The 12,231-nt window shown below is 44.0% G+C and overlaps 1 long non-coding RNA gene across 1 annotated transcript; it reads right to left on the bottom strand.

The window, feature by feature from the left end:
* Positions 1–3,057: 3,057 nt before the first annotated feature.
* LOC115515555 lies at positions 3,058–11,799 on the bottom strand. Its single transcript, XR_004343725.1, has 3 exons — positions 11,518–11,799; positions 5,366–5,463; positions 3,058–3,484 (listed from the first exon to the last, which is right to left on the bottom strand). It is a non-coding gene; the product is annotated as an uncharacterized LOC115515555 (long non-coding RNA).
* Between the last annotated feature and the right edge of the window lie 432 nt (positions 11,800–12,231).

The raw sequence follows: 12,231 nt of genomic DNA, 5'->3' as shown, positions 1-12,231 counted from the left end.
TGTTAATTGTTCTGTCAGGTAAAAATACTGTTCCATGAAAAAAGTGGCTAGTTCAGCTAGCAACTCAATCACACAAGGCCTTTTCCTCCAGGTAACCATCATACCTGATAAGACACAAAACTGCTTCGGGTAAACTTCTGATTCTGCCACAACAAAAAAATGTCAGAATTGACGCAATTATTAATTTTCATTGCTCTCCTAATGGCATTCTCAAATAAAACTGGCTTTTATTGCCCTGAAAGTCCACTTTAGTAAAGAAACAATGCCTGGGGGCAGGGGGGAATGCATTGACTCATGCTCAGACACATTACACGTCGGTTTCATCAGTTTAAAGGTCAATTCAAGGGGTGCCTAGGTGGCTCAGTTGGTTAAGCGTCCAACTTCGGCTCAGGTCATGATCTTGCAGTTCGAGAGTTCAAGTCCTGCATCGGGTTCTATGCTGACACCTCAGAGCCTGGAGCTTGCTTTAGATCTGTGTCTCCCTCTCTCTGCCGCTCCCCTGCTCATGTTCTGTCTCTCTCTCTCACAAGTAAATAAATATCAAAAAAAAATTTTTAAAGGTCAATTTCAATTAAAATAAGCAAAAAAAAAACTATCATTATGACAATAGTTTTAATTCTGTGGATCTTCTGCAACAGTCTCAGATATCCCCAAGGACCATCCTTTGGAAATTTCTGCTATAAGCTATACCTAGTCAAGGTGCCCTCCCCTCCCTATAATTTGAATTCCACTGAAAACCCAGCCGTTTGGAATTCACGACAAACAAGGAGACGTCATGCTGGTTCCATTACTCTAACCCAGAAATCTGAGTGCCTAAATTCTGTCTCTTCCTTATCGAGCATAATTAAATAATATGTGTTTTCCCACAAGACTCTTTCTATATACTTTATCTACAGGGCTGTACTGGGTTAGATAATATATTAGTCAGGGTTCTCCAGAGAAACAGAACCAGTGTGCCAGTGTGTGTGTGTGTGTGTGTGTGTGTGTGTGTGTATAAATAGGGAGAAAGATTTAGGGAATTGGCTCATGCAGTTATGGAGGTTGTGAAGTCCCAAATCTGCAGGGTGATTTGAAGGCTGGAGACTCAGGAAGAGCTAATCATGCAGTTTAAGTCTGAAGTCAGTCAGCTAGCAGGATTTGCTCTTGCCTGGAGGAGAGCAGGCCTTTGTTCCATTTGGGCCTTCAACTGATTAGATGTGGCCTACCCACATTATGGATGGCAATCTGTTTTACTCAAAGTCCACAGATTGAACTGGTAATCTCATCAAAAACACTCTCGCAGGAACATTCAGAACGATATTTGACCAGAAAGGTGGGCTCCGTGGCCCAGTCAAGTTGACGCATAAAATTAACCATCACATATAGCGTTTCCCCAAGCTCACATCCTTCCTAGGACCTCAGCCTGTGACCGTGTTTTGGAAATAAGACCATCGCAGATGCAATTAGTTAAGATGGGGTCATGGTAGAGTAGGCTGGCCCTTCGTACAACATGAGTGGTATCCTCATAAGAGGAGAATGCATTGGGAGAACACCGTATAATGAGAAAGACAGAGGTGGGAGGGAGGTGTCCACAAACCAAGGAGAGCCAAGGATTTCCCGTAACAGTAGAAGTTAATTGAAAGGCTCCCGTAGAGCCTTCAGAGAGACCGTGGCCCTGCCTGCTCTCGGTTTCAGACTTCCAGCCTCCACATCTGCGAGGGGACACATTTCTGTTACCTTTACGCCACCAAGTTTACAGCACTTAGTTACAACAGCCCTGGGAAAAACTAACACAGTTCCCATGGCTGACTTGTGTCAAGGTAGAAGGAAAGATCTCTTCGGAGGCTAGGATAGTCAGGATTTCTCTCATGAGGGTGGGGAAGCAAAGCGAGACCCCTGACCACGTGCTCACTGACGTGTAAGGTGGAGAGAGAGAGACAAAGTTGGGGGCTGAGCAGGAAACCTCAGCAGGAGAGGGAGGGCAGTGAGCTTGGCCAGAACCAGCTGGGATCCCCCACACAATGTAGGAGGCCAACTGAGGACACGGGGAGGACGAATCAGAAAGGTCTTAGTTACCTTCTTCTTAAATACGGCTAACTATGCCGGAGAGCTTTTCGGAGAGATACCTAAGAGTCTCTCTCAGTTTGCCTCCTTGCAAAATTAGGAGTACAAATGAGGATTGGAAGGAGAGCCAGAGGGGTTGAGAGGGAGAGCCAGACCCCGCCGTCGCTCTGGAAGGGAAAAGAAAATGTCAGATCGCAGCTGGTAAATAAGATGTTACAGCGAAGCTTGAAAAGCCGGGTTCTTTCTCCTTTGTAAAGGCCCTACCTGCATAACATGAAGGGGCTCGGTGACAGACACATTAAAACACCATTAAACTGTGAAATAGAACACAGTGTGAAAATAGATTTAACCTTCACAAGTATATCGATCTCCACCCAGCGCCGTGCCCAAGTTCTGGGACAACTGTTTTATAATAGGTTTTACTTATTTTCCTGTTGCTGTTCTGACTTCCTCCGAGGAGGGTGTTATTTCTAAAAGCCCCCTGACCGTGGAAGGAAGCAGGTTTGCTTCTCAGGCAACGCCTGGCCTCGGAAAGCTCCCGCCAGCTGCTCGGCAAACAGAAATCAGTTTGGTGAAAGTGAGGAATGAGTTTGCGGCGGCCGCTGGGATAACAGAGGCCCAGGGAGGAGGAGGAGAGCACTGCCAGTTACTTGCAGGGTTGGGAGGTGGAGATGAGGTGGGGTGGGGGGAGGAGAGAGAGGTGGGTCCATGCAACTGTGGACCCTGGCAGGATGGCCTTTGTGGGATGGCTCTTGTGATTTAGTTTTTGCTTCAAAATGCATCTACAGACACGCACACACTCACACACACACACACACACACACACACTCAATACTCTTCATCATAAGGAAGAAAAGGGAATCCATTCCCTGGGACAAAAATGCTCCAAGAGCTGTAGCTCTCGCAATAATTTTCTGTGTAATTTTTGGCCACATGAGCAGATTAACAAAGAGGAACACAAAGCCAGCAAAAAAAAAAAAAAAAAAAAAAAAAAAAAAAATCGCTTACTTTTCCCGGAAACGTTCACATTTAATGTTGCAGGAGCTTAGAGGGCCGAGCAAATTGGAAGATACATTTCTATCTCAGAGTGAAGAAGAAGCCCAAGTATCTCCGAAATGTGAGACTTGACATCGCTTTTTTTTTTTTTTTTCCTTCAGCCACCTTATTTGCAAAACGAACATCTGAGGTGCGACCCTTTCCTAAATCGTAGCCAAATCAGAGGAAAAACATAATGAAGAGACCAGCATGCGGCAAAGCGTCCGATGAACCAGTGAACTTGGTTCGCAGGCCAGGAAAAGTCAGCGAAGCTCATAGCCAGTGGTGTTTTGTGTGGATCCCGACATCGTCATCAGAGAAAAGGTGTCCATGAGGTTGCTCAGATTGGAACACTCAAGCCCCCAAATCATGTTCTTTCTAATTCTTGTATTGAGGATTCAAGCACCTTTAATAAAATTGAATACCATTTTTATACAAAATTTCTTTGTAAAAGGGATACAAATTGCTTTTTCAATGTTTATGTATTTATTTTGAGAGAGAGAGAGACGGGGGGAGGTGCAGAGGGACAGAGAGAGAGAGAGAGACACAGAGAATCCCAAGCAGGTTCCACCCGGTTGTGGGGCCTAAGCTGAAATAATCAGATGCTTAACTGACTGAGCCACCCAGGTGCCTCTAAAAATTGCTTTTTAGCATGAAAATTAATCTATGCCACAGTAGTAACTGCATCATGCTTAAGGGTGAACAAATAAATTCTCTTTGGGACGACAAACATAATGAAATTATCTCATTTGATTATTATTATTTAAAATTATTGTGTAAATAATAACTGATGAGGGGCGCCTGGGTGGCGCAGTCGGTTAAGCGTCCGACTTCAGCCAGGTCACGATCTCGCGGTCCGTGAGTTCGAGCCCCGCGTCAGGCTCTGGGCTGATGGCTCGGAGCCTGGAGCCTGTTTCCGATTCTGTGTCTCCCTCTCTCTCTGCCCCTCCCCCGTTCATGCTCTGTCTCTCTCTGTCCCAAAAATAAATAAACGTTGAAAAAAAAAAATTAATAACTGATGAGATAAAATATGAAAATGCAATAATAGTTCTAATAATGAAAGGGATAAAGAATAAGTTGCCCCGGGGGCGCCTGGGTGGCTCAGTCAGTTAGGTGTCTGACTTCCCCTCAGGTCATGATCTCGTGGTTTGTGAGTTCGGGCCCCACGTGGGGCTCTGTGCTGACAGCTCAGGGCCTGGGGCCTGCTTCAGATCCTGTGTCTCCTTCTCTCTCTGCCCCTCCCCTGCTCACTCTCTGTCTCTGTCTCTCTCCCAAAAAGAAATAAATATTAAAAGAAATTAAAAGAATAAGTTGTCCATAGATTACATGACTGCCTACCTAGAAAAGTTAGTGAGATCTATTAAAGTAATTAGAACAAACGCTTGATTTAAATACATTTTAAAAACATAGAAAATACCAGCAAGATCCTGTATTAAAAATGTATCTACTTTGAAAACAGAATAAGAAAAGGATCCCTCCTTTCCAAAAAGATTACACCCAGTTGCAACCAAAAATATAAAATAAAGTGTAAATAATCCTCATAGGAACTGAGTAGAATTGGTATGAGGTAAAAAACAATACTATAGGGGCACCTGGGTGGCTCAATCGGTTAAGCATCCAACCTCGGCTCAGCTCATGATTTCGTAGTTCATGGGTTCGAGCCCCACACTGGGCTCTGTGCTGACAGCTCAGCCTGGAGCCTGCTTCGGATTCTGTGTGTCCCTCTCTCTCTGTCCCTCCCCCACTCGTGCTCTGTCTCTCTCTGTCTCTCAAAAGTAAATAAACAGTAAAAAAAAAAGGTTAAAGCTGTAAAATATTATGTCATGTTCACATATTGACAGATTAGTATCGCAAAGATTGTAAATCATCCACAAATAGTTTACAAATATAATGAAATCGCAGTAGGATATTTTCGAGCATGGAAAAAAAAAAAATCTTCTGAACGTTTAGGTAGAAGAAGAAGCTGGGACAGATAGCCTGGAACTGTTTAAAATGAAGAAGGATAGGGGCGCCTGGGTGGCTCAGTCGGTTGGGCATCCGACTTCGGCTCAGGTCACGATCTCACGGTCCGTGAGTTCGAGCCCCGCGTCAGGCTCTGGGCTGATGGCTCGGAGCCTGGAGCCTGCTTCCGATTCTGTCTCCCTCTCTCTCTGCCCCTCCCCCATTCATGCTCTGTCTCTCTCTGTCCCAAAAATAAATAAACGTTAAAAATAAAATAAAATAAAATAAAATAAAATAAAATAAAATGAAGAAGGATAGGGAATAACATGACCAACCCGATGCTCACCATTCATTCAGTAGATACTTGAAGACCTACTGTGTGCATTTTGCTTGTGGCAGATCGAGACAGAACAGACATGGCCCGGCCTTCAAGGAGCTTACGGCCTAGTGAAGGAGAGAGAGATTAAAAAGTGATGACACTGGGGCGCCTGGGTGGCTCAGTTGGTTAAGTGTCCGACTTCAGTTCAGGTCACGATCTCGCAGTCAGTGAGTTCGAGCCCCGCGTCGGGCTCTGCGCTGTCAGTGAGAAACCTGCTTGGAATTCTCTCTCCCTCTCTCTCTGCCCCTCTGCTGCTTGTTCTTTCTTTCTCTCAAAATAACATATATATATATATATATATATATATATATATGTATATATTTATATATATACATATATATATATATATATTTTTTTTTTTTTAAAGAAGGATGGAAAGAGAACAAGAATTCCTAGGAGAAGGAATGCAGGTTTGAAAGGGCTGCAATGAAAAGATCTTGGCACAATCAAGAAACAAAAGGAGTCCAGCGTCAACAAAACAATGGAACTCCAGAGAAAGACGTAGGGTTAAGGGGGGGAGAGAAACAACCGGGGCCACATGCAGACCATGCAACACGGAATAGATTTTATCTGAGTGCAGTGAAAGTCTCCCTAAGGGTCCTAAGCAGGGAAGGTGACGCAATAAAATGAATGGTTTAAGGAGTGTATTATTTTCTGTTGTGTGGGAAATGCACGCAGGGCGACTCAGTGGTGAGCTCAGCAGAGTGAGGGCGCCGGAAATGGGAAACTGAAGGGTTTGACAGACGTGTAGAAGATAGAATGAGTGAGAATTGGTGATTGATCGAACGGGAAGCCAAAAGACCTGTATAAAGCTGATCTCTCTTAAAGTTTTTCTCTGGTGTAAGAAAAGACAGACTGATCATTACAAACAAACAAACAAAAAAGACAGAAACAGATCCATATGTATATTATTATAAAATACACTTGGCATTTTAAAACAGTGGGGAAGAAGGAATTATTCATAAAATGTATTTCAGCAATTGGCTAAATAATTTTAGGGGGAGAGAAAACCTGATAAGGTCTGTACTTCACTCACAATTTCTGCCAAATAAAAATAAAACATTAAAAGTACTAGAAGATAATATAGGTTGACTTTTTTTTCGTTTTGTTTTACTTCACTTTATGCTTTCCTCGCTGTTGGACATCAGGGACAAACATGATATAAAAATACTCCTTAGTTCATGACTGTCATCCATCAGTCTGTAAAAACACATCCTCCCATCTTTTTTTTTTTTTTTTTTTTTCTCCCTGTCCTCATTCCCATTCTACTTCTCTGGCTTCATACACTCCAACCCCACCCAGCATCCACTCTGATGTTGTTAATAGCATTCCCCCTTAGGGTTAGTGAGCATCTGAAATGCTAACACGGTGAGAAGCCCTTTCAAAAACACCTACCACTTAGGGGCGCCTGGGTGGCTCAGTTGGTTAAGCGTCTGACTTCCACTCAGGTCATGATCTTGCAGTCTGTGGGTTCAAGCCCCGCATGGGGCTCTGTGGTGACAGCTCAGAGCCTGGAGCCTGCTTCGGGTTCTGTGTCTCCCTCTCTGTCTGCCCCTCCCCGACTCATGCTCTGTCTCTCTGTCTCTCAAGAATGAATAAATGTTAAAAGAACAACAACAAAAAACACCTACCATTTCCCTCTCTCTCTTTCTCTCTCTGTCTCTCAAAATAAATAAATAAACTTAAAAAAAAGAAGAAGAAGAAAGGGTCAGCTGGGTGGCTCAGTTGTTTAAGCATCTGACTCAGTTTCAGTTCAGGTCATGATCTCATGATTCCTGAGATTGATCACCGCATCAGCCTCTGTGCTGACAGCATGGAGCCTGCTTGGGATTCTCTCTCTCCCTCTCTCTCTGCCTCTTCCCCCTCAAAATAAACTTAGAAACAAAAAAGAAAACACCCACCATTTATATCCCTTAAGTAGATATGAACTCATCTTAAGTTTCTTATTAAATTTTCCCATCGAAGAATACCTCTTTCTTTAATCTAACCTTTATTTTTTTGTGTGTCCTCCAATTCTGTTAGGGTTTTCTTCATACAAGCTTGCTTATTCTTTATTAGGTAAAACCCAGGCACTTTAGGGCTTTGGTTGCTATTTTAAAAGGTATCATAATTTTTATTTCCTTTTCTGAATGCTTATTCCAAGTATGGACGAATGCTATTGATTTTCAAATTTTCTGCCTGCTCACTTGAAAAACAATGTTGAATTAGGAAGGACTTTTTAAAGCATAATGCCAAAGGCAGAATGCAGAAGAGAAAAAAAGAAACATTTATTCACCAAGAAAACCTATCAAAGTCAAAAAACATGACAATTGGGGAAAAAAATATTTGCTACACATATGACAGAAAAGAGACTAATACTCTAAGTATATACAAAGCTATTACAAAACAAAAAAGAAAATTGTCAAATATGGGCGAAGACCATGAAGAAATTATTAAGGAAGAAATGGAAATATCCAGGAAGCACGAATTAATGCTCAGTATTATATGTAATCAAAGATCTGTAAATTAGCAGGAGAAAGCACTTTTGCATTATCATCTGCATTAGTCAAGATTCATGTCATAGTGACAGAATCCCAACACGATGTACATTATGCAGAGGGGGAAATGATTGAATCGGATAACGGGGATATCTGGGGGTGAGCCTTGCTTTGGTCCCAGGGGGTCCTAATAGCTCCCTCCCATCTCCTAGTGTCATGTCTATTGGATTTGATTCTGCAGGCTGATTTTGTCCACTTGGCAGACAAGATAGCTGCCAGGAGCCCCTTTCAGCCTGGCAAATTGAGATAAAAATCTAACAGCTCTCTTCAATGCCTATATCTGAAACCTAGGAAACTTCCGGTCCTGGTTGGGTCTCTTGCCTAAGGTCAATAGAGAGTAACACTCCATAAGCAGAAGAAAGAGCCAGGGAGGGTATTTTTTCGATTCATCAAATTTTAAAAGCCCCAAATCCTCATAAACAAACAAACAAACAAAAACCAAGAAACTGATTGCCCGTGGAGAGCATCAGATATGAAATTGGAGGGTTGCCAAGGGTATACTCTGTCGCATAATTTTCTTCAGGACCTCATTACACTGAAAGTCACCTCCCAAGCCACTACTGGGGACTCGTGGGCTGGCGTGGTTTGCTTTAGACATTATATCACCGTCCTTGGAGAGAAGAGCTACTTGTGGACAGAGAAGGGACAATCCCATCTTGAGGGACGAAAGCAAGCGGGGGTAAGGTCTAAGATGGCTAGGGGCGGGGGAAAGTTGATCTAAACTCTCCGAGAATAGGTCTCTCTTAGAGACCAGTGTGGTCTGTGCTGAAGGTTAGTCACAAACACAATCTCAGGCATGTGAGAGGCACACTCATGTTTATTTTTTTCTCCCCGCTAAATTGATAGGTTGGCAGGTTTGAGGCCCATGTCCTTTAGAAATCCCACGGCACAGCTTGGAGTTTTAATACAGCCAGGAAGGCAATAAACAGCACGAAGGTCACTCAGAGCTTCTACTGCGAAGGGAAAAGGTTTTGTTTTATGAAAAATACAAAATGTAGGGATGGCGCGACGACGGCAGGGAGCAAATAATGGCATTCCTTATTCCTCTGGAACTTTTCAGAAAACCCGAATTCCCTTGGACAACACATCTGCCACCTTCTAGATTTAAATACCTTGAAATGGTAAATGGCCCTTGCAGGTCTGTGTGGAGAAATGAAGGCACTATAGCCATAGGGCTTGGGGAAGTTGCACAAGTGTGTGGTTCGATGCTTCCTTCTTTGGGTGTGGGGATATCTCAGCACCCAACGCGAATTGAGAAGATAGTAAAAGCCTGACCGGTCATCAATGGAGGGGAGCTTAGCTTCTCTCCATTTAACTTAACATCCCTTCTACATGTCCACCTGCAAAGCCTCCGTGTTAGATGTTAGAAGACATTTATTTTTATTTTATTATTTTATTTTATTTTATTTTATTTTATTTTATTTTATTTTAGAGGGAAGTGCAGAGACCAAGACAGAGAGAGAGAGAGAGAGAGCCTTCAGCACACTCCATGCCCAGCGTGGGACCCAATCTCACAATCCTAAGATCATGATCTGAGCCGAAATCAAGACTTGGATGCTTAACCATCTGAGCCACCCGGGTGCCCCAGACATTTGGGGATGAGGATGTCTCCATTCAAGAAGAGTTGAGCTGAGCCTATGCATTCTTCTGATACAATATGGAGTCATTGCAGAGGAACCAAGGACGTGTAGGCATCAAAGCAGGAAAGGTAGGGGCGCCTGGGTGGCTCAGTTGGTTAAGCATCCAACTCTTGGTTTCCGCTCAGGCCATGATCTCACGGTTCATGGGTTCGAGCCCCACATCGGGCTCTGTGCTGACGGCACGCAGCCTGCTGGGGATTCTGTCTCCCTCTCTCTCTGCCCCTCCCCTGCTTGCTCTCTATCTCTCAAAATAAATAAATAAACATTAAAGAAAAAGTTTTAATAAAGAAAAAAAGCAGGAAAGGTAACGCATCGTGGCGAGGCTCAAAAAATATTCCTTAGAGAGGTGCAATGTGGGGAAAGCGCTGAAAATGAATGGTTGTTACTGGGAGAGAGAGGGCAAGAGAGAGGAGAAAAGGCGATTTCAGATCAAAGCAGGTGTGCGTATTAAGGATTCCAGGGTAGGACATTTTGAGTGCAATTGACCGTATTTCTGGAACAGTATTATTATATACTTCTAAGAGCTAGGTTGGGGGGGCGCCTGGGTGGCTCAGTCGGTTAAGCGTCCGACCTCGGCTCAGGTCATGATCTTGCGGTTCATGAGTTCAAGCCCCGCGTCGGGCTTTGTGCTGACAGCTCAGAGCCTGGAGCCTCTTTCAGATTCTGTGTCTCCCTCTCTCTCTCTCTGACCCTCCCCCATTCATGCTCTGTCTCTCTGTGTCTCAAAAATAAATAAATGTTAAAAAAAATTTTTTTTTAATAAATAAATAAAAGCTAGGTTGGGGCCAGCTATTGTCACGTTGTCCAACACGCCCTGCGTGTTGGAAAAGAAAATTGCTCACATGTATTACTATTGTTTGCGCACTGCTCCTTTCGCCATACTGGACTGAAAGCTCTTGGAAGGCATGAACTATACATCCGGTTCTGGCCTGGCAGGTATCTAGATGTGTGTCTCACCTAGTCAATGGGAACAGTCCTTTGCCCCAGTCCACTTCATTGCCCTGAGGAGAGCTCTGTTGGAGTAACCCTCCTGACTTCCCTCCAGCACCTTTATCAACATGCCTCCCCAGGGAGGAAGAAGGAGATCTAGCCACTCGGATCTACTTCCTCTTTCTCTTTGGGATCTGCCTGTCTACACCGAGTGGGCCTTTGGCTCTGCTCCTTTCTGCCCTGAGTCTTACAGGATCAGACAATACCCCCATGTGGGGAGGGCTCTGGCATCCAACACTCTTTTAATCTTTATCTATTTTTGAGAGAGAGACAGCGTGTGAGCAGGGGAGGAGCAGAGAGGGAGACACAGAACCAGAAGCAGGCTCCAGGCTCCGAGCTGTCAGCACAGAGCCTGACGCGGGGCTCGAACCCATGAACCGGGAGATCGTGACCTGAGCCGAAGTCAGACGCTCAACCGACTGAGCCACCCGGGTGCCCCTGGGTCTGACTATTTAATTCTGGGGTTCAGTATTCAGAAACTTAGCCTCAATTGTTCAGCAGCAGTAATACAAAAACATTTTCACCTCCATTTGTTTGACTCCTGCATCTATCCCTTGGTCTGACCTCAGATGGCAAAAGGGGGTGCTATAGCCCCCTTAAATGCTATCAACCCCTGCGAGTGGGTACTCAGTGTGGGTTGATTGGAAGAATGTACACGTGATTTAATTATTGAAGACCAGAGGATATATAAGAAGCATCAAAGTCCCCACTCGACCCATCTATTGCTCTGTCAAGGCCCATCTGTGACCATGTCCACCTGACAATAGAATCTTACCATCAGGGCATTGGGGGGGTCACCATTAATTGATCACTTTCTCTCCCGTGTTCTGAAATATCTGATTGTTTCCTTCTTTTCTCCTCTTCTGTGTAATAGATTTCTCAATTCCTGGAAATATTCCCATCACCTTTCACCCTTTGGAAACCATCGCCTCTCTTTCCCCACTAATCCTACCTCCTGCAGCTGTGGCGTTGCTGATTTTCTGGTCTCCCTTGCTGCAGCCAGGAATTTTAATAATCCTTGAAATTAGGAATACAGGAGCTCTCATTGTTACGGCATCCCCGTCTGCACTGGGACATACCTATTGCTAGAAGACGACGTTTCCCGTCTAAAAAAAAAAAAAAAAAAATGAGCCTTCACGTTCCTGGTACTTTCACATGTCACTCGCCAAGGAGGTGTCCCACGCAGCAAATGGAAGACCAGGGAGTTTTCTTTTTTTAAAAAAATTCACATTTGAGGGGCGCCCGGGTGGCTCAGTCGGCTGAGTGTCCGACTTCGGTTCAGGTCATGATGTCGCGGTTCGTGAGTTCCAGCCCCGTGTCAGGCTCTGTGCTGACAGCCCAGGGTCTGGAGCCTGCTTTGAATTCTGTGTCTCCCCCTCTCTCTGCTCCTCCCCTGCTCACATGCTGTCTCTGTCTCAAAAATAAATAAAGATTTTTTAAAAAATTAAAAATAAATAAACATAAAATTCACATTTGATTTGAGTTGCGTCTCATTGTAGAATACACTAATACTTCTAAAAACTTGATGTCACATTTTCTCAAGAGCATGCCAACTAAAACAAGAAATCCACCTGCAGTTCAAAGCTTGTATTTTAATGTTCAAAGAGCTTTCTGAAACTGGATGGCCACCTCTCTTCCAAAGTTTCTTTCCAAACGATGAAACTCA

The sequence above is a fragment of the Lynx canadensis genome, chromosome B3 (genome assembly GCF_007474595.2).
Source record: "Lynx canadensis isolate LIC74 chromosome B3, mLynCan4.pri.v2, whole genome shotgun sequence".
NCBI classification, from domain to species: domain Eukaryota; kingdom Metazoa; phylum Chordata; class Mammalia; order Carnivora; family Felidae; genus Lynx; species Lynx canadensis.
The sequence above is the reverse complement of the archived record's forward strand: the minus strand, read 5'-3'. Positions and strand labels throughout refer to the sequence as shown.